Source organism: Bos javanicus, chromosome 5 (genome assembly GCF_032452875.1).
Source record: "Bos javanicus breed banteng chromosome 5, ARS-OSU_banteng_1.0, whole genome shotgun sequence".
In the NCBI taxonomy this organism is placed as follows: domain Eukaryota; kingdom Metazoa; phylum Chordata; class Mammalia; order Artiodactyla; family Bovidae; genus Bos; species Bos javanicus.
This window is the reverse complement of record NC_083872.1, coordinates 116,933,849-116,948,266: the sequence shown is the minus strand read 5'-3', so window position 1 is coordinate 116,948,266 and position 14,418 is coordinate 116,933,849. Positions and strand designations below refer to the sequence as shown.

Here is a 14,418-nt window from a genome sequence, read left to right as displayed (position 1 = left end):
ACCGACTGAGCTAGGAGGGAAGCCCATCCCCCATAGCTGAAAAAACATCGGGGACCTTCAAGTTCATGCCTCCTCATGCAAGAACCTACTCGCTGGAAAAGACCCTGATGCTGGGAAAGACCGAGGGCAGGAGGAGAAGGGGGAGACAAAGGATGACGTGGTTGGATGGCATCACCGACTCAATGGACATGAGTTTGAGTGAACTCCGGGAGACGGTGATGGACAAGGAAGCCTGGTGTGCTGCAGTCCACGGGGTCACAAAGAATCGGACACGGCTGACTGAACAACAAACATCATGCACATGGGGGAACAGGGGCTCCCGGGGGGCCAGGAGCTCTGTGGGTCCCTCGGGGAGGCAGAGCTCCGGACACAGGTCCAGTGGTCATGTCTCTCTGGTTGTGCTCAGGGCCATGTATGTGCGAACGTCGCTCAGTCGTGTCTCTTTGTGACTCCATGGACTGTAACCCGTCAGGCTTCTCTGTCCATAGGATTCTCCAGGCCAGAATACTGGAATGGGTAACCGTTCCCTTCTCTGGGGGATCTTCCCAACCCAGGGATCGAACCCACATTGCAGGCAGATTCTTTACCAACTGAGCCACCGGGGAAGCCCTGGTTGTGCTCAGGGCTAAAGTGGCTTTGTACACATGGGGATCCAGGCCCAGGGCGGCAGAGACGTAAGTCATGGTTGGGCTTGTGCAACCCCTGCCAGGGGGTCAAGTCTGTCTGCCCTGGCCAAGCGAGAACCCGCCCTGCTGTGCTCATCACCCTTCTCAGACCCCATTGCTGGCTGAGATCTTGGGGGAACATCCCCTAGCTCGTGGCCACACCCCCTAGCTCGTGGCCACACCCCCTAGCTCGTGGCCACACCCCCAGCTTGTGGCCACACCCCCTAGCTCGAGGTCGCAGGTGGATGGGACTGGCTTGGCCTGGTCCTGAGGCTCACCTGGCGTGGTCCCCTGCCTGCCTGGCACCTGAGTGGCTGCCTGGACTCCATCAGGACTGGGTCCCTCCCTGAGAACAGAGAACCAGGATCATCAGTTCCTGTCCTGCCTTGGCGGCCCTTCTCAGGGCTCACTGCCCAGCTCAATCCTGTTCTGGGACCCCATGGGCCTGGGTCCTTGGGGACCCTCCTCTGCCCCCCACCCCGCCCCACACTGTTCCCGCCCCTGAGGAACGCTCCCTGACCCTGAGGGCCCAGGAAGCCCAGGAGTCTCTCTCAGGTGCCCCTGGGCAGGGTGTGTAGGGTGGGTGGGGCACGGGGGCTGGGCTGGCCGCACAAGCATGACTTCCTGCAGGGCAGACCTCCAGCCCATGTGGGGTCCCCAAGGTCAGTCCCTGGAGCATGTCCAAAAGCTCATGCTCCGGGTCCTAACAGGGTTCCGGTTCGGGTTGGGCCTGGCTCTTCTGTTTCAGTAGCTGTTCACCCATCAAGCTGGAGAGGCCTGGGCCTCCCCTCCCGCCCGCCGTCTCTGCCCCGGTCAATCTGCTGGTCCCTTTGCTGTCACCTCCCAATGCGTCTCAAACCTGCCACTTTAGTGCTCTCCTGGTCACCACCACGGGCTGGGCACAGCTGCTTCAGCCTGAGCCCAGGGGCCACCACCGCTCAGAGTTCTGCCTCCACGGGGTCCTCTCCCCTCAGCGAGGGGCCTCTGGCAAATGCAGAGCTACCAGGCCATGCTCATGTCCTGTGGGACAGCCACTGGCGTGCCTCAACCAGCGAGGCTGATGTGGTCAGGCCTGTCTGGGGAACGGTGAGGTAAACCGAGTCCAAGAGGTCTGTCTCCTTTCTGCAGGACTTGTCAGAGCCTTTAATGGGCTCACCTCAGTGTGACTCCAAGAGAGGACACTGAGAGAACCAGCTCTGAGTTCACGAGCATGTCAAGCCCTTCACAAGGGACAGCCAGCCCCCCTTTCTCAGCCTAGGTCCTTAGGACCCCAGGGACTGCCCGCCTGCCCCACCGCCTCTCCTGCCAGTTTCCCTCACGGCACTGGGCTCCACTCCACCAGACTCTGTGCTCACTCCAACTTGTTTGTCCTTTCAGTGGGCATTTATTACACACCCACTGTGCACCACCAGGCGGGCTTCCCTGGAGGCTGAGCGGTAGAGAACCCGCCTGCAATACAAGAGACACAGGTTCGATCCCTGGGTCGGGAAGATCCCCTGGCGAAGGAAATGGCAACCCACTCCAGGACTCTTGCCTGCAGAATCCCATGGACAGAGGAGCCTGGCGGGCTACAGTCCAAGGGGTTGCAAGGAGTTGGACGTGACAGAGATTAAGCACACATGTGCACCCAACACTAGACCAGGTGCTGGGGATAAGGCAGGGACAAGATGACACAGGTCCCTGGAGCTCAGCTCGTGGGGCGGGGGTCGGCCCACACGCAGGTAGATAAGGAGCACGGTAGGGGCAGGTAGAGCTTAGAGCTGCAGGGAGCGGCCCCGGGACGTCAGCTGCGTCTGGCAGTCCTCCCATGGACATAAACAGTTTCACGGAACACCAACACCCCCGGGGTGGTCCCGGACACAGACAGCAGCGTGGACCTCGTCCAGGCCACAGAAATGTTCGGACCTCCCCGTCTCCAGCTGCGGGAGTGACCGCTGCTTCCGGGGTGAATCACAGTCCCCGCCCCCTCCTGTCACGGCCTCACCCCTTCCCGAGAGCAGCCAATTGGAAGCGAGCTGGCCTCCTCAGGCCCCGCCCAGCAACCCGGGCACCTGGTGAGAAGCCGCGTGACTCTGCCTTGTGGCGGAGACCGCTGAACTTCTTGGTCCACCACGGGGAAGCCCCGATTTGCTTTGACAGCTCAGTGGAGACAAGAAAAGTGGGTAGTGGGGAGAGAAAACGGAGACACGGGGGCGAGTGTGGGCACTGTTGGCCCGGGTGGGTGTCGGGGAAGGCCTGGGTGTCTGGGGGAGGGAGGCTGTGCCCCGAGCAGCGCTGGACCCTCACCGCCTCATCCCGCGGGGTCCGCCTGCTCCGCCCACCTGGCTGGTGTCTGTGGCCCAGGGACCCCTCAGTACCTGCAAGGGCCGCTCTGCTTGTCGTCAATCTGGGTGAGGAGATGGCTTCAGAGAGGGCCTGGGTCACACAGCTGGGGTGTGGCTGAGACGGTGAGGGTGAGGCCCCTCTGCGGGGTGGTCTCCTGAACCTGTGTTCCTTCTGCCACACCCTGGGCCCCCTCCCTGGCAGCAGGGGCTGCTGGCTGAATGCCTATGGGCCAGAGGGCTGGCAGGTGGCTAGCTGACTCCTTGCTGCCATGCACTGCCTGCCTCTGGGGTGCCTCCATCTGGGGGTGACCACAGACCACCTGGAGGGTGCCTCCCCCATCCCCCGTCCCACCAGGGCTCCTGCTGGCCTCTGCCCCAGCCTCAGTCCCAAACACTGGGTGGTGGGCCATCTGGCTGGGCCCTCAGGTGCTGGGTTCCTGGGCCACTGGTGACCCCCAGTGGACTTCCTCGCTCCTGGAACTATCCTGCTCCCACGCTCTGGGGGGTCTGTGCCTGCTCCAACCTGTGGGGCAGCCTCCTGCGGGTGCCTCTTCCTCCCACAAGGACCCCCACCCCCTTGACCGGCTCCACTGCCCTTCACGCCTGCCCTTCAGGGGGTGCCTGTCCTCCTCCCCCTAGCCCCACAGCCCCCAGCCCCACACCTGGAACACACCTCCAGCCCCACACCCCAAACCCCCCTTCCCAACCCCCACCCCAGAACACTTCCCCTCCAGCCCCACACCCCGAATCCCCCCAGCCCCATACCCTGAACCCCCCCATAGAGGTGCCTTCGTGCACCCCCTTCCTCCCTGTCCTCTGTCCCCTCATCCTGCCTCTCCGTCTCCCCCAGGCCTTCACCTCTCTCCACCAGCTGCTGCCTGGGCCCTGATGCCTCCAGGCCATAGGCCAGCTGCTCGGGCCTCCCTGCAGTGCGTGGGGGACGAAACGTCCACATGAGCAGGGACCATGGACTTCTCCGCTGCCCCAGGAGAGGTGTGGGAGAGGGAGTGCTGGGGGAGGCCCTGTGATGTGGGGGCAGGAGGGGAGGAGGGGAAGGAGGGGGGTCAAGGAGGGGGCGATGTCCTCTCCAGGATGGGCTACCCCTTCATGTTGGCTCCCCGGAGACCTCAGTGGTCAGCACGCCTTGCTCACCACGCTCTGCTGCCCTGCCCACCTGGGGCTTGGCTGCGGGGTTGACACCCAGGATTTGGGAAGCAGGCAGAGCGCTGGGATCCAGGCCCACCAGGAACAGGCCCCACCACCTTTAAGCCCAGGTCAAGCCTGCAGGGAGAGGGAGTCACTTCCTTCTGAGGGGCCAGGTGTCCGGTGTGTAGGCGGCCACTTTGCTCTTGTTAAAGTGGACCCTCGTGTGCGAGGCAGATGCAGAGGACCTTGGGCGGCCCCTCGGCTGGGTCTGCTTCCCTGGCCACAGGGAAGGGAGTCTAGAACTCCACCCGTCCCTTCTCTGCGGCCCTATCCCCTCACCATGGGCAGGAGGACACCCGGTGGCAGGACAGCTGCAGGGCTGCCAGGGGCACAGGCCAGGTTGCGGTTCCAGCTCTGTCATGGCCCCCTGTGTGGCCTGGGGATGGTCACTGAGTTTCTCTGAGCATCAGTGTCAACCCCCATGAAATGGGCTCAGGACCGCAGCCCCTGCCTAAGGACCAGAGACATCGCCCCGGCACACGGCATCCCCAGTGGGCGCTGGCTCGGGAGCATTTACACCAGTGGCTGGAGCCTAGGAGAGTCACCCCTGCCATGGAGACTGGTAGCCATGGAGATGCGCAGGAGCCGGGGCCGTCTTTGCACCAGGCAACCTAAGAGGTCCTGGGGCCTTGAAGCCAGAGGCACTTGGTGCTGTCAGGGCAGATGATGAACTTAGGCCACCAAGCAGGAAGCCGGGAAGAAGGCAGCCTTGAGTTCAAGAACACCTGAGGCTGCAGTGGGATTGGAGGCCGTTGAACAGACCGGGCCTGAAGGCCCTCTCCTCCTGGCCCATCTCAGACCTCCAGATGTCCAGGCTCTGACATGTAACTGTAGCTGGTGCCGCCCCCTCCTCTTCTAGAAAGACTAGCTGAGCTCAGCCCCTTACCCAACTGATGCGGGGATTCCCCTAGGCCCCCAGGCCCCCCAAGCCCACCCTGGACCCTCAGACCTTGCCTCATCTGGAAGGTGCAACACTGCGGAAACCCATCTCTGCTAAATGACACCGATGGGCATGAAGTTTCTCCAGGCAGACCTGGTCCTACGGCAAGAGCCAGACCCTGCCCTCCCCTCTCAGCCTGGCGTCTGCGGCCTCCACGTCAGGCCCCTCTGCCGGGGCCGCCTCCATTGTGAGGTCTCCATCCTCCCACGCGTGGGGACTGCCTCCCTTCCTGCAGAAAGCGTGGCCTCAGGCCCGCAGGTGGTGCCTGGAGACAGGTGACAGATATGGCAGGCGGCCCTGCCCCTCACCGGGGTGCTGTGGGTGTGGCCGTGAGGAGGGGGCGCTGATGGGGGGCAGGATGCTGCCAGCTGGGTCACCCGGGGCCATGCAGGGATGCACCCTGCCCAGGGCGTGGGGGAGCGGCGAGGTGTGGGGCGGTGAATGCTGCCCAGTCATTCGTCCGCAGGAAGCTCTCCTGGGGCCTTCCCCCCCAGGCTGACCTTGAACTCCAGGCTTCTTGCCTCGCAGTGGGGTCAGCCCCTTGCACAGCCTTGGGCCGCGGCGGTGGATTGCCTCCGGCCGGCCGCCATGGTCTTCTCCCGCCACACGGTGTCACTGTTGGGGACGCTCAGTGCGATGGCAGGGGCCGCCCTGCGGGGCCCAGCCCAGCCCGCCCCCGGCTGTCCAGGGAAGGAGGGACCGAGGGGGATGAGAGCAGGACTGGGCCCAGGGCCAGGGAGGCGGCTGGGCCACCGAGCTGAAGGAGGCGCTCAGCCTCTCCGGGCGGAGGCCACGCTTGCAGGCAGGGCCCAGGCTGGCTGGGGTGGGGGTCGGGGCGGGTGCTTCCTCCTTAAACATGATTACAGAACACGTCTTAGGACCCGGCGGCATAAAGACGCAAGTACTCCAAGCTGGTTTCATTGCTATGGATGCCATGTGTTAAATAGTAGGTATTATTATACACAGTCACGACGTATATCGTATATTACATGTAATATATAGTCAGTATCATTGTATTCCTTTTTTCTTCGAATTTTTAACGGAATTGAAGTGAGACTTTCTGTTGTCACGAACAGTATGGGGCCTTGGCGCTGTGCCCACCCTGCTGATGGACAGGCTAGCTGTGCCCTGTGACCCTGAGTGTCCCCTGAGACGCTAGACCCTTATATCAACTCACCCGAGTCACCTCAGCCCTGGGGGACGGCCTGATCACTCCGTGCCCACGTGGCCAGGTGGGCCCTCGCTCAATCCTGGTCTGTAGGGTCTAAATGCTGGGCTGGCTCTGCCATCATCTCTCCCAGGGGGGTCCAAGGTCAGCGGTGGCCCCTGTGAACCTTAAGGCCCATGGTCTCTCAAAGGCCCCCCACCTTGGACACCCCAGAAGTCCCTCAAGTCCCTCTGGTGAGTTGCCTCCCAGGAACGGCAGGAATGCGCAGACCTCTCCCCGGCGGGACACAGCCACCCTCGGCCTGTTGCAGCAGGCAGAGGTCTGAGGGAGGCCTGCCTTCTGCACACTTGGGGACAGGGGATCACCTCCAGGGTTGTGGTCTCTCGCTAGCCCCCAGCACTTACCCACATCTCTGAGCATGGTCCTGGCCTGCCCTGGGGGGCGGGGGGCTGACAGTCTGGGGGCCCCCAGCCTGCCCTCCACCCTGCTCACCTGTTGGCCAGACCCAGGGCCCACGACGGGCCAGGAGCCACTCCCTGGTTAGGCAGCAGGTGGCAGCAGGCGCCCAGCATCAGACCAGGGCTCCGGGCTGGCCCCTGGCTCCCTCACTCCCCCACCCGGCTCCACTACCCCAGCTAAGCAGTCTCAACTGCTAGCTCCTTCCATCCATCAAACAGCCCCTACAAAGTGGGGTGGGGAAAGTGAGGCTTGGTGAGCAGAGCAACTGCCCAGACCTCTGCTCCTGAAGCCTGGCCCTTTCTGCCACTTCCCAGGGCTTCCCAGACAAAGTAGCTGCTTTGCCCACCCTGACTTCATCCAGTTTGTTTTGGGATTCAACTGCTTCTGCACATTACTGGTGACTAGGTGGTCAGAGAAGGCAATGGCACCCCACCCCAGTACTCTTGCCTGGAACCTCCCATGGACGGAGGAGCCTGGTAGGCTGCAGTCCATAGGGTCACGAAGAGTCAGACACGACTGAGCGACTTCACTTTCACTTTTCACTTTCATGCATTGGAGAAGGAAATGGCAACCCACTCCAGTGTTCTTGCCTGGAGAATCCCAGGGACGGGGGAGCCTAGTGGGCTGCCGTCTATGGGGTCGCACAGAGTCGGACATGACTGAAGTGACTTAGGAGCAGCAGCAGGTGATTAGGTACCACCCTCCCCCATGCCCCTCGGGCCCACATTTGGGGCCCTGTTGATCTCTGGGGTCAGCCAGTTGGTGACAGATGAGAGGCTGGAAGGTAGAGACAGTTGCAGGGTGAACCAGGTGTCACCTCCTCCAGGAAGCCATCTCCGATTGCAATGCTGGGCCCAGGGCTCTTCAGGGCTTTCCTAGCCCCTGGGCTGCTGTCATCATGGTGCTGACCACAACAGGTGGCTGTTGTGTGTCTGGCCTGCTCCCTACCAGGCCATGAGCTCTGATTGCAGGGCCAGACACAGCAAGAATGCCAGGAGGGTATCCATGGTCACAGTCAGCTCAGAGAGACATGGGCTCTCATGGCCAAAGGTGGTGCTGAGCTGCGGACATTCAGAGGAGAGGGGCTGTGCATTCAGCACCATGGCAGGCAGGAGGGGCGGGGATGAGTCCAGGTGGGAGCCCAGTGCCCAGAAGGGCAGAGCAGCTGCTCCAAGCAGCTCTGAGGTCTTGCCGTGGGAGTGGGGATAGAGAGACAGGAGGGACAGAAAGGGTGTCCAGGAACATAAGCAGCCAGATTCTGCTGCTGACTGACCCAGGGTGATGAAGAGGAGGTGGGCAGTGCCTCTCCTTGATGACCCACACAGCCAGCAAATTGCAAACTCCTACACAGGCATCAAGACCCAGCTCATATGGCCCCTGCTTTAGAAAGCCCTCCCTGCCCCTTGGGGGTCCCTGCTCTGGGTTCCCACCCTGACCCACAGTGTAACTGAAGCTCTGCAAGGGCAGCCAGGCCACAGATGATGTCAGGGTGCTGGCCTCACAGGTGTGGCCACGCAGGGCTGGGGGCCTGCAGGACCCAGGCAGGAGGCTCAGGATGGTGGGGTCTGGGGCTGAGATGGCGGACTGGGACAGTCATCATGGCTGGGGAGGCGGGGCAGGGGCTCCCTCCACAGCCCCAGGCTGCTGCACTCTGGCTGAGGGGGTGCCAGGCTCAGCCCACCTCTCCCCGCTCCGGGACCCTGGTGGCGTCAGGAGTCTCCTCTGGCCTCGTCACAGGGTCCCTGTCCCAGACCCTGCCCAGGATCAGCCCGAGCCTTGTCTGTCCTGCAGCCGGGGGCCCCTGAACTGTCCTGTCTGCACATCCTGTGCCACAAGCAGGAGCCAGCCCGCAGGGCATCGTGGGGTGACGGCGGGGGCTGCTCCAGCTGTGGGCACAGGGGCGGGGAGTGGACCCAGGCGTGTCAGCCTCTCCCAAGGGTACTCTCAGTCAGGGCGATGGGTCTCTTCAGCACCTGGGCTGGCGTCATGGGGACAGGCCTGCAGCAGCCACTGGCAGACAGCCTGAGACCCCAGCAGAAACTGGGTGAACGCTGGGAGGGCAGGCAGACCGGAGAGGGACCCCGACGTTAAGGGCTACTCGAAACTGTCCTGAGAGCACTGGGGACTTCCGGGCTCCAGTCAGGCACTGGATCTGCGGTGGCATCAGGGGCGGGGCCCTGGACTGTGCTCTGAGTGGCTGACTGGGGTCCACACCCCTGCAGGGGGGCCCGGGGACACCTCTGGAGCCAAGCTCCCACAGCTTGTGCTCAAACGGGGTGTGAGATGGGTGGGGGCTGGGGTCCAGAGCTGCACCCACCAGGAGGGCCTGAAGGCGGCCGGGATGGCAGACGAGGGCGTGCTGATCCCCCAGCAGCCCGGAGATGGCCCCCCAGTCGGGCCAGACCCACGCCCCCCAACACCAACACACACGCCCTCCAGCGCCCAGCCCCCGGGCTCCCAGAACGAACAGGGCCGACTCCATTTCCACGTTGAACAGCTTTATTGCGCTCCGGGTGTGCATGCCGCAGCCTCCCGCCCGCCTGGCCACCCAGTCGCCTGCTGCGCGCGGGGGCGGACCCTCCGTGGACGTCACTGGGCCCCTCGAGGAAGGCAGTAGGTTGTATAGTTATCTTCCGAGGGGGCAACATCACTACCCTGAAACCACACAACCTACTACCTCACCCCGCCGGCACCCGGGGGTGAGAGGGTCCGCCGTCCCGCTGCCGCCCAGCCCGCGGCCCCCGGAGCCGTGGAGGGCCAGGCGGGCACCGGGCAGGAGGGCCACGCCGACGGTACCACGGCTCCTCCGCGGCGTCCAGCCTGCCTGTGGGCGCGGGGAATGGGCACAGGACCCGCGGGGCCGCCGCGGGCTGGAGAACGCGCCTCTCTCTTCCTGCCTTCAACCGGGGAGCCCCGGCCCCCCTCCCTCCGCTGACCAGAGGCCTGGCACTGAGATGGGCGGGCTGGCCACTGGAGAAACGGGCAGATGGAAGCTGGCCCCGTGGGCCATCCTGGGGCGCGGTTGTCCCACCCCAGCCGAGTCTCAGCTGGCCCCGGGGCTGCTCCTCCTGGCATCCAGGGTCGGCTGCAGCCCGGACTAAGGGCCGCCCACGAGCCCCGTCAGGGGGACGGAGCGAGGAGCAGGGGGCAAAGATGGCGTGAGGGGAGGGAAGGGCCGGCTGAGTGGAGCCTTCCTTGGACACCTCATACGGTCCTGCCCTCAACCCTCACCAGGCCCGTTTCACAGATAAGGAAACTGAAGCTCAGAGAGGTCAAGGGACCTGCCCCAGGTCACACAGCACCGCCCCACCCTGCAGAGGCCGCACCCCTCCCTATCTGCCCGCCCCTCGCCCCCCCACCCTCCCAAGCCAGGGTCCTGGGTGCTGGCCGCTGTCGGTATTACAGCCACTTCAGGAAAGACAGTAGATTGTATAGTTATCCCATAGCAGGGCAGAGCCCCAAACTATACAACCTACTACCTCACCCCAAAGGGCCGTCGGTCAGTCTCGGCGCCTGGACTGGGCAGACTTGGTGGCTCCCAGAGACGGTTCCTGGAGGCGGCAGCGGCGGAGAGCGGCAGGGGCAGGAGCTCAGGGTGGCGCTGGAGGCTGAGGGCCCGGGGCCCTGGCAGGCAGGTCAGCAGGGGCCTGTGGGCCCAGGGAGCTGCCCCGCAGGAGGAGACCGCTGACCAGGGAGGAGAGGGAAGGAGGGAGGAGAGGGAGCAGGGACACCGGTGGAGCGAAGAGGCCCGCGGGGCTCTCAGGAGAGGCTCACAGGCGACCAGACCGCTCCCATCTGGACTGGAGACCGGAGAGGCCGCGGTGTCCCCAGGCGACCTGTGCTGGCGGCGCTGGGAGGAAGGCTGGCGTTTGTCAGAGGCCAACCTGTGCCCAAAGCGGCCATAGTGCCCACCACGTCCCCATCTCACAGCACCGCCACCTGCGATCCCGCCTCCACCCGCTGGACCGGGGGCACTCCCTCCCCAGCACCCTGATCCTGCCATCAGGGTAACCCGGGCTTTCCCACCAGGCAGAAGCTCTAGAATGTTCCCTCCTTCCAGAAGGGAACCTGGCTCTCAGGGAAGGGTGTCTGGGCTGGAGCCGCAGACACAGGGCCCAGTGCCCGAGCCTGAGCCCCACACAGGTCACATGACTGTCATGAGGTCACACTGCCGATGGGTGTGTGTCATTCCTGCTTTCTGCCTGGTAACACCTCTGCCTTGTAACTGGTGCCACTGGACAAGAGCCCCGAGCCGTCAGACACCCCTCACCTCCCCCGACACCCCTCCCTAGCAGGCTGCCTCCTCCAGGCAGGCACCAGGCTGCTCCATGCTGTGTGGTCTTCCCGGGCCCAGTGAAGCCAGGATCACTGATCCCGTGGGCTCTGGGCAGGGAAAGGGCCCGCCCTCTGGCTCGCCCACTACCGCAGGTGGGGTCTCATGCCCAGGCCCAATGAACAGCGCAGTGGCCGCTTCCCGAACAACCCCAAGGAGTATGAAGTCAGTGCCAGGGCCCTCAGCCAGGGATGGGGATGCCGGCACCCATACCATGCCGTCCACCCAGAGGACGAGCCTGAGGTACAGTCGCGGGGTGTGGAGCCGGGAACACCCCAACTCCTGGCTGGCCTGTGGTCACAGCTGTCCTGTCTCTCCTCGAGGCCCCAGAGGGGAATCTGCATGAGAGGGTCTCAGGGTCCCGTCGCACTGTCTGCCTGAACTCCCTGCCGGAAGTCAGGGCCAGGGAGTCCCCAAGGACAGAGCCTCTAAGGACGGGGGCTGAGGAGAGGGTGACCAAGGGTCTTCCGTGACGGCTGAGGCCACAGGGCGCCACAGACACAGCCCTGACCGCGTCCCTCCCCGTTACAGTCCTCCCGCCAAGGCTCCTTACTTCCCAGCACCAGGATGGCCGGAGGGACACGCACAGTCACTGTGCTGTCCTGTGCCCTGGGACAGTCACCACACCGAGGCCGGGGTGGGCCGGTGTCCCGCAGCACAGGGGCCTCCTGGGCGTCCCGGCTGGGCTCCCCACGAGGAACGCTGGCCTCAGGCAGACACTCCCATCTCAGCGCCACTTCTTGACCTGTTGGGGTTTAGAAAAAAAGACACAAGCGTCAGACCTTGTGAGAGGTGCAGCCAAGCCTGAGCTCCGGCCGCTGCTCTGCGCCTCCTCCCTGGACTCGCCCGTCCACCTCCTGCGGATCCCACATCTCAGTCCAGCCTGTCTCACTATGGCCCCTTGCCTGGCGACACACCCCGTGGAGAGGCCTGGAGAGAGCAGCCACTCTGGCTGCCCTGTGTCCGACGACCCCAGATGGGGAATGAACAAGACCCAGTCCGCATCCGTGAGTGGCCAGGGCCGCTGGTGTTCCCATGCCGGGTGGCCAGACCTTCCAGGCTCACTCTGGGGCCTCGATGTTGGGAGGGGGCGGCAAGGGGAGGAGAGATGGGTGCTGCCTCCTGTGTGGCAGACCATTTGTGGGACCCAGGAGGAGGAACCAAACTCCCCAGTTCACAGAGGAGGCTCCCAACAACGAAGTTGAAAAGTGAAGCCTCGGACCGTCCCAAGAGCAGAAACGTGTGGGAGCGGGCACCCAGGGCCTGGTGTGAGGCCTCAGCCAGGGCTCACTCAGCGAACCACGGCCCCACCTGGCTCCAACCCGCTCGGCCAATTGGAGGGCCTGAGCCTCATCCCAGGTCGCTGCACTCGGAGCCAGAGCCACTGGGGTCTATCCAGCCCTATCATGTGCCAACCACTGAGCCTCGGTGTCCCTGGCCGGTAACAAGGACGGAGGGTCAGCCCACCAGGCTGTAGGGGTGCTGTCCTGCCCCTCGTCCCTCTGCGCTCCCAGAGGCCCGACGTCCATCAATCACCTGGGCTCACATCTCTGTGCCCCGCCTGGCCCGGCTCCCATCATTTCCCCCTCCAGAGCAGAAGAGCACCCTGGACAGCCCTCCCCACCCTGCCGCGCACCTCCTGGCCTTTGCCTTGGCCTCTCCTGAGCCAGGAGTGACCATCCTGTTGCCCATGAAGACTCTGCGCTCCCCACGCACGTTCCTCTCGCTCACTGCCCATCGGGAGGCCTGTGGGGGGGGGCGCCCCAGTGAATTCTCACTGTCCGGGCTCTGCGACCTGGCCTGGCCCTCCTGGGCCCCAGGTCTCATGTCTGGACACCCAGAACCGTGGCAGGCATGCAGCTGACTCAAGCGGTGCCTGTGACAGTGCCCCCGGACGAGGGGGACTTCCTCTCTCCACGAGGGCTGGGCGGGCTCCCACGAGGCGGCCCAGCTAATGGCCTCTCCAGGTGGGCAGGAGGCAGGTGTACCCCCAGCAGGGTTCCCCAAACTCGGGCTCTGCCTGCCCACCAGGGAACCGCTTTCATACAACCTGGCTCTTTCTTTAGCCAACAACCCAGGATTGGCGGGAAGGAAGGAAGACTGACCCAGGTCTGAAACCTAATCGTGGAGACATTTCAGAGCTGGGTGGGGAGGCCTCGATTCCGGGTGTCAGGAGGCGTGCTTTGCTCGGCCCACTGCCCCACAGTCCTAAAAGTGAGCATGGGTCCAGCCCAGGGAGGGTCAGCAGAGACCTCCCCTCTTCCAGCGGGGTGGCAGGGGTCTGAGACCTCCTAAGGGACCCTTCCTGGTCAGCCTGGACCGGGGGTGGCAGCAGGAGCAGCCACTGTGCCATGAAAGGGGCTCCCTGGGCAGGGCTGCGGGAGAGAGTGGTCAGCAGTTGCCCTGCCATCTGCCACCGCCGGCCCAGCCCCAGGCCCCAGCGTCGGCCTGTGGGCAGGGCGCCGGGCAGGGAGGAGCCAGGCCAACTGGGGACAGGTGTGTGGGAGGCCTCGGTGGGCAGGTGGCCCTTTCAGGGCCAGGCGGATGTCTGGAGCGAGCGAGGCAGACAGACGGTGTCACCCCGCAGTCACCTCGGGCTTGGCTTGGGGCCACTGGGAGCCTGGACCCCCCCCCCCGGTGACGGCTCCCCCTACCGCCACCCCGATTAGGTTTCTCCCCATAAAGCAGCCAGTGTTTCTGCTCGGCAAGCCGTGCCAACAATGGAGTCTGGGAAAAAGGCGTGGGGGGTGGCATCCGGGGGCCGGGTCTCCCTACAAACATGGCCCATAAAGTTAACAAGATGTGCACCCAGCACAGGCTGGCTGGGGACGGGCAGAGACTGGGCAGAGCTGGGCACACACTTGAAAGGGGCACCAAAACTCAGGAATCAAAAGTTGCAATGTAAAAATTTTTTTAATGCAAAAAGGCCCCTGGTGTAAGAAGGACAAACTTATGGCGGAGCGGAGGCTTACTGATTTCTGAGCTCAGCTGAGTGCAGGGCCCAGTAGCTTCAATGCCCCAAAAGCACCTCTGGGGGACAGAGGAATAAAAACTAGACCTGGAACCTAGCCTTCTGACCCTGGCTCTTCCCATAGCCCTGTATACAGCCCGGTGGTGCCACGTAGGTGGGGAAGTGGCGCCCACAGACACTGGAACGCCTGCCTTTCTTCTCAGGGAGACGGGGGCCATCTCACTGGTACCCTTCCTGCCCAGTCTCCCTGAGACACATGCCCTTGTTCTCTGGGTCAAGGTCTCCCATCCCCGGACGTCTGTACGCTGCCCTGGCTGCCTGCTCTCCTGTCTTCCTCCAAGCTTGCAGCTGG

General features: G+C 64.0%; 1 long non-coding RNA gene across 1 annotated transcript; it reads left to right on the top strand.

Moving 5' to 3' along the window:
* Positions 1 to 1,884: 1,884 nt before the first annotated feature.
* LOC133248531 (uncharacterized) lies at positions 1,885 to 6,140 on the top strand. The gene is made up of 2 exons (XR_009736746.1): positions 1,885 to 3,982; positions 5,162 to 6,140. It is a non-coding gene; the product is annotated as an uncharacterized LOC133248531 (long non-coding RNA).
* The last annotated feature ends 8,278 nt before the right edge of the window (positions 6,141 to 14,418 follow it).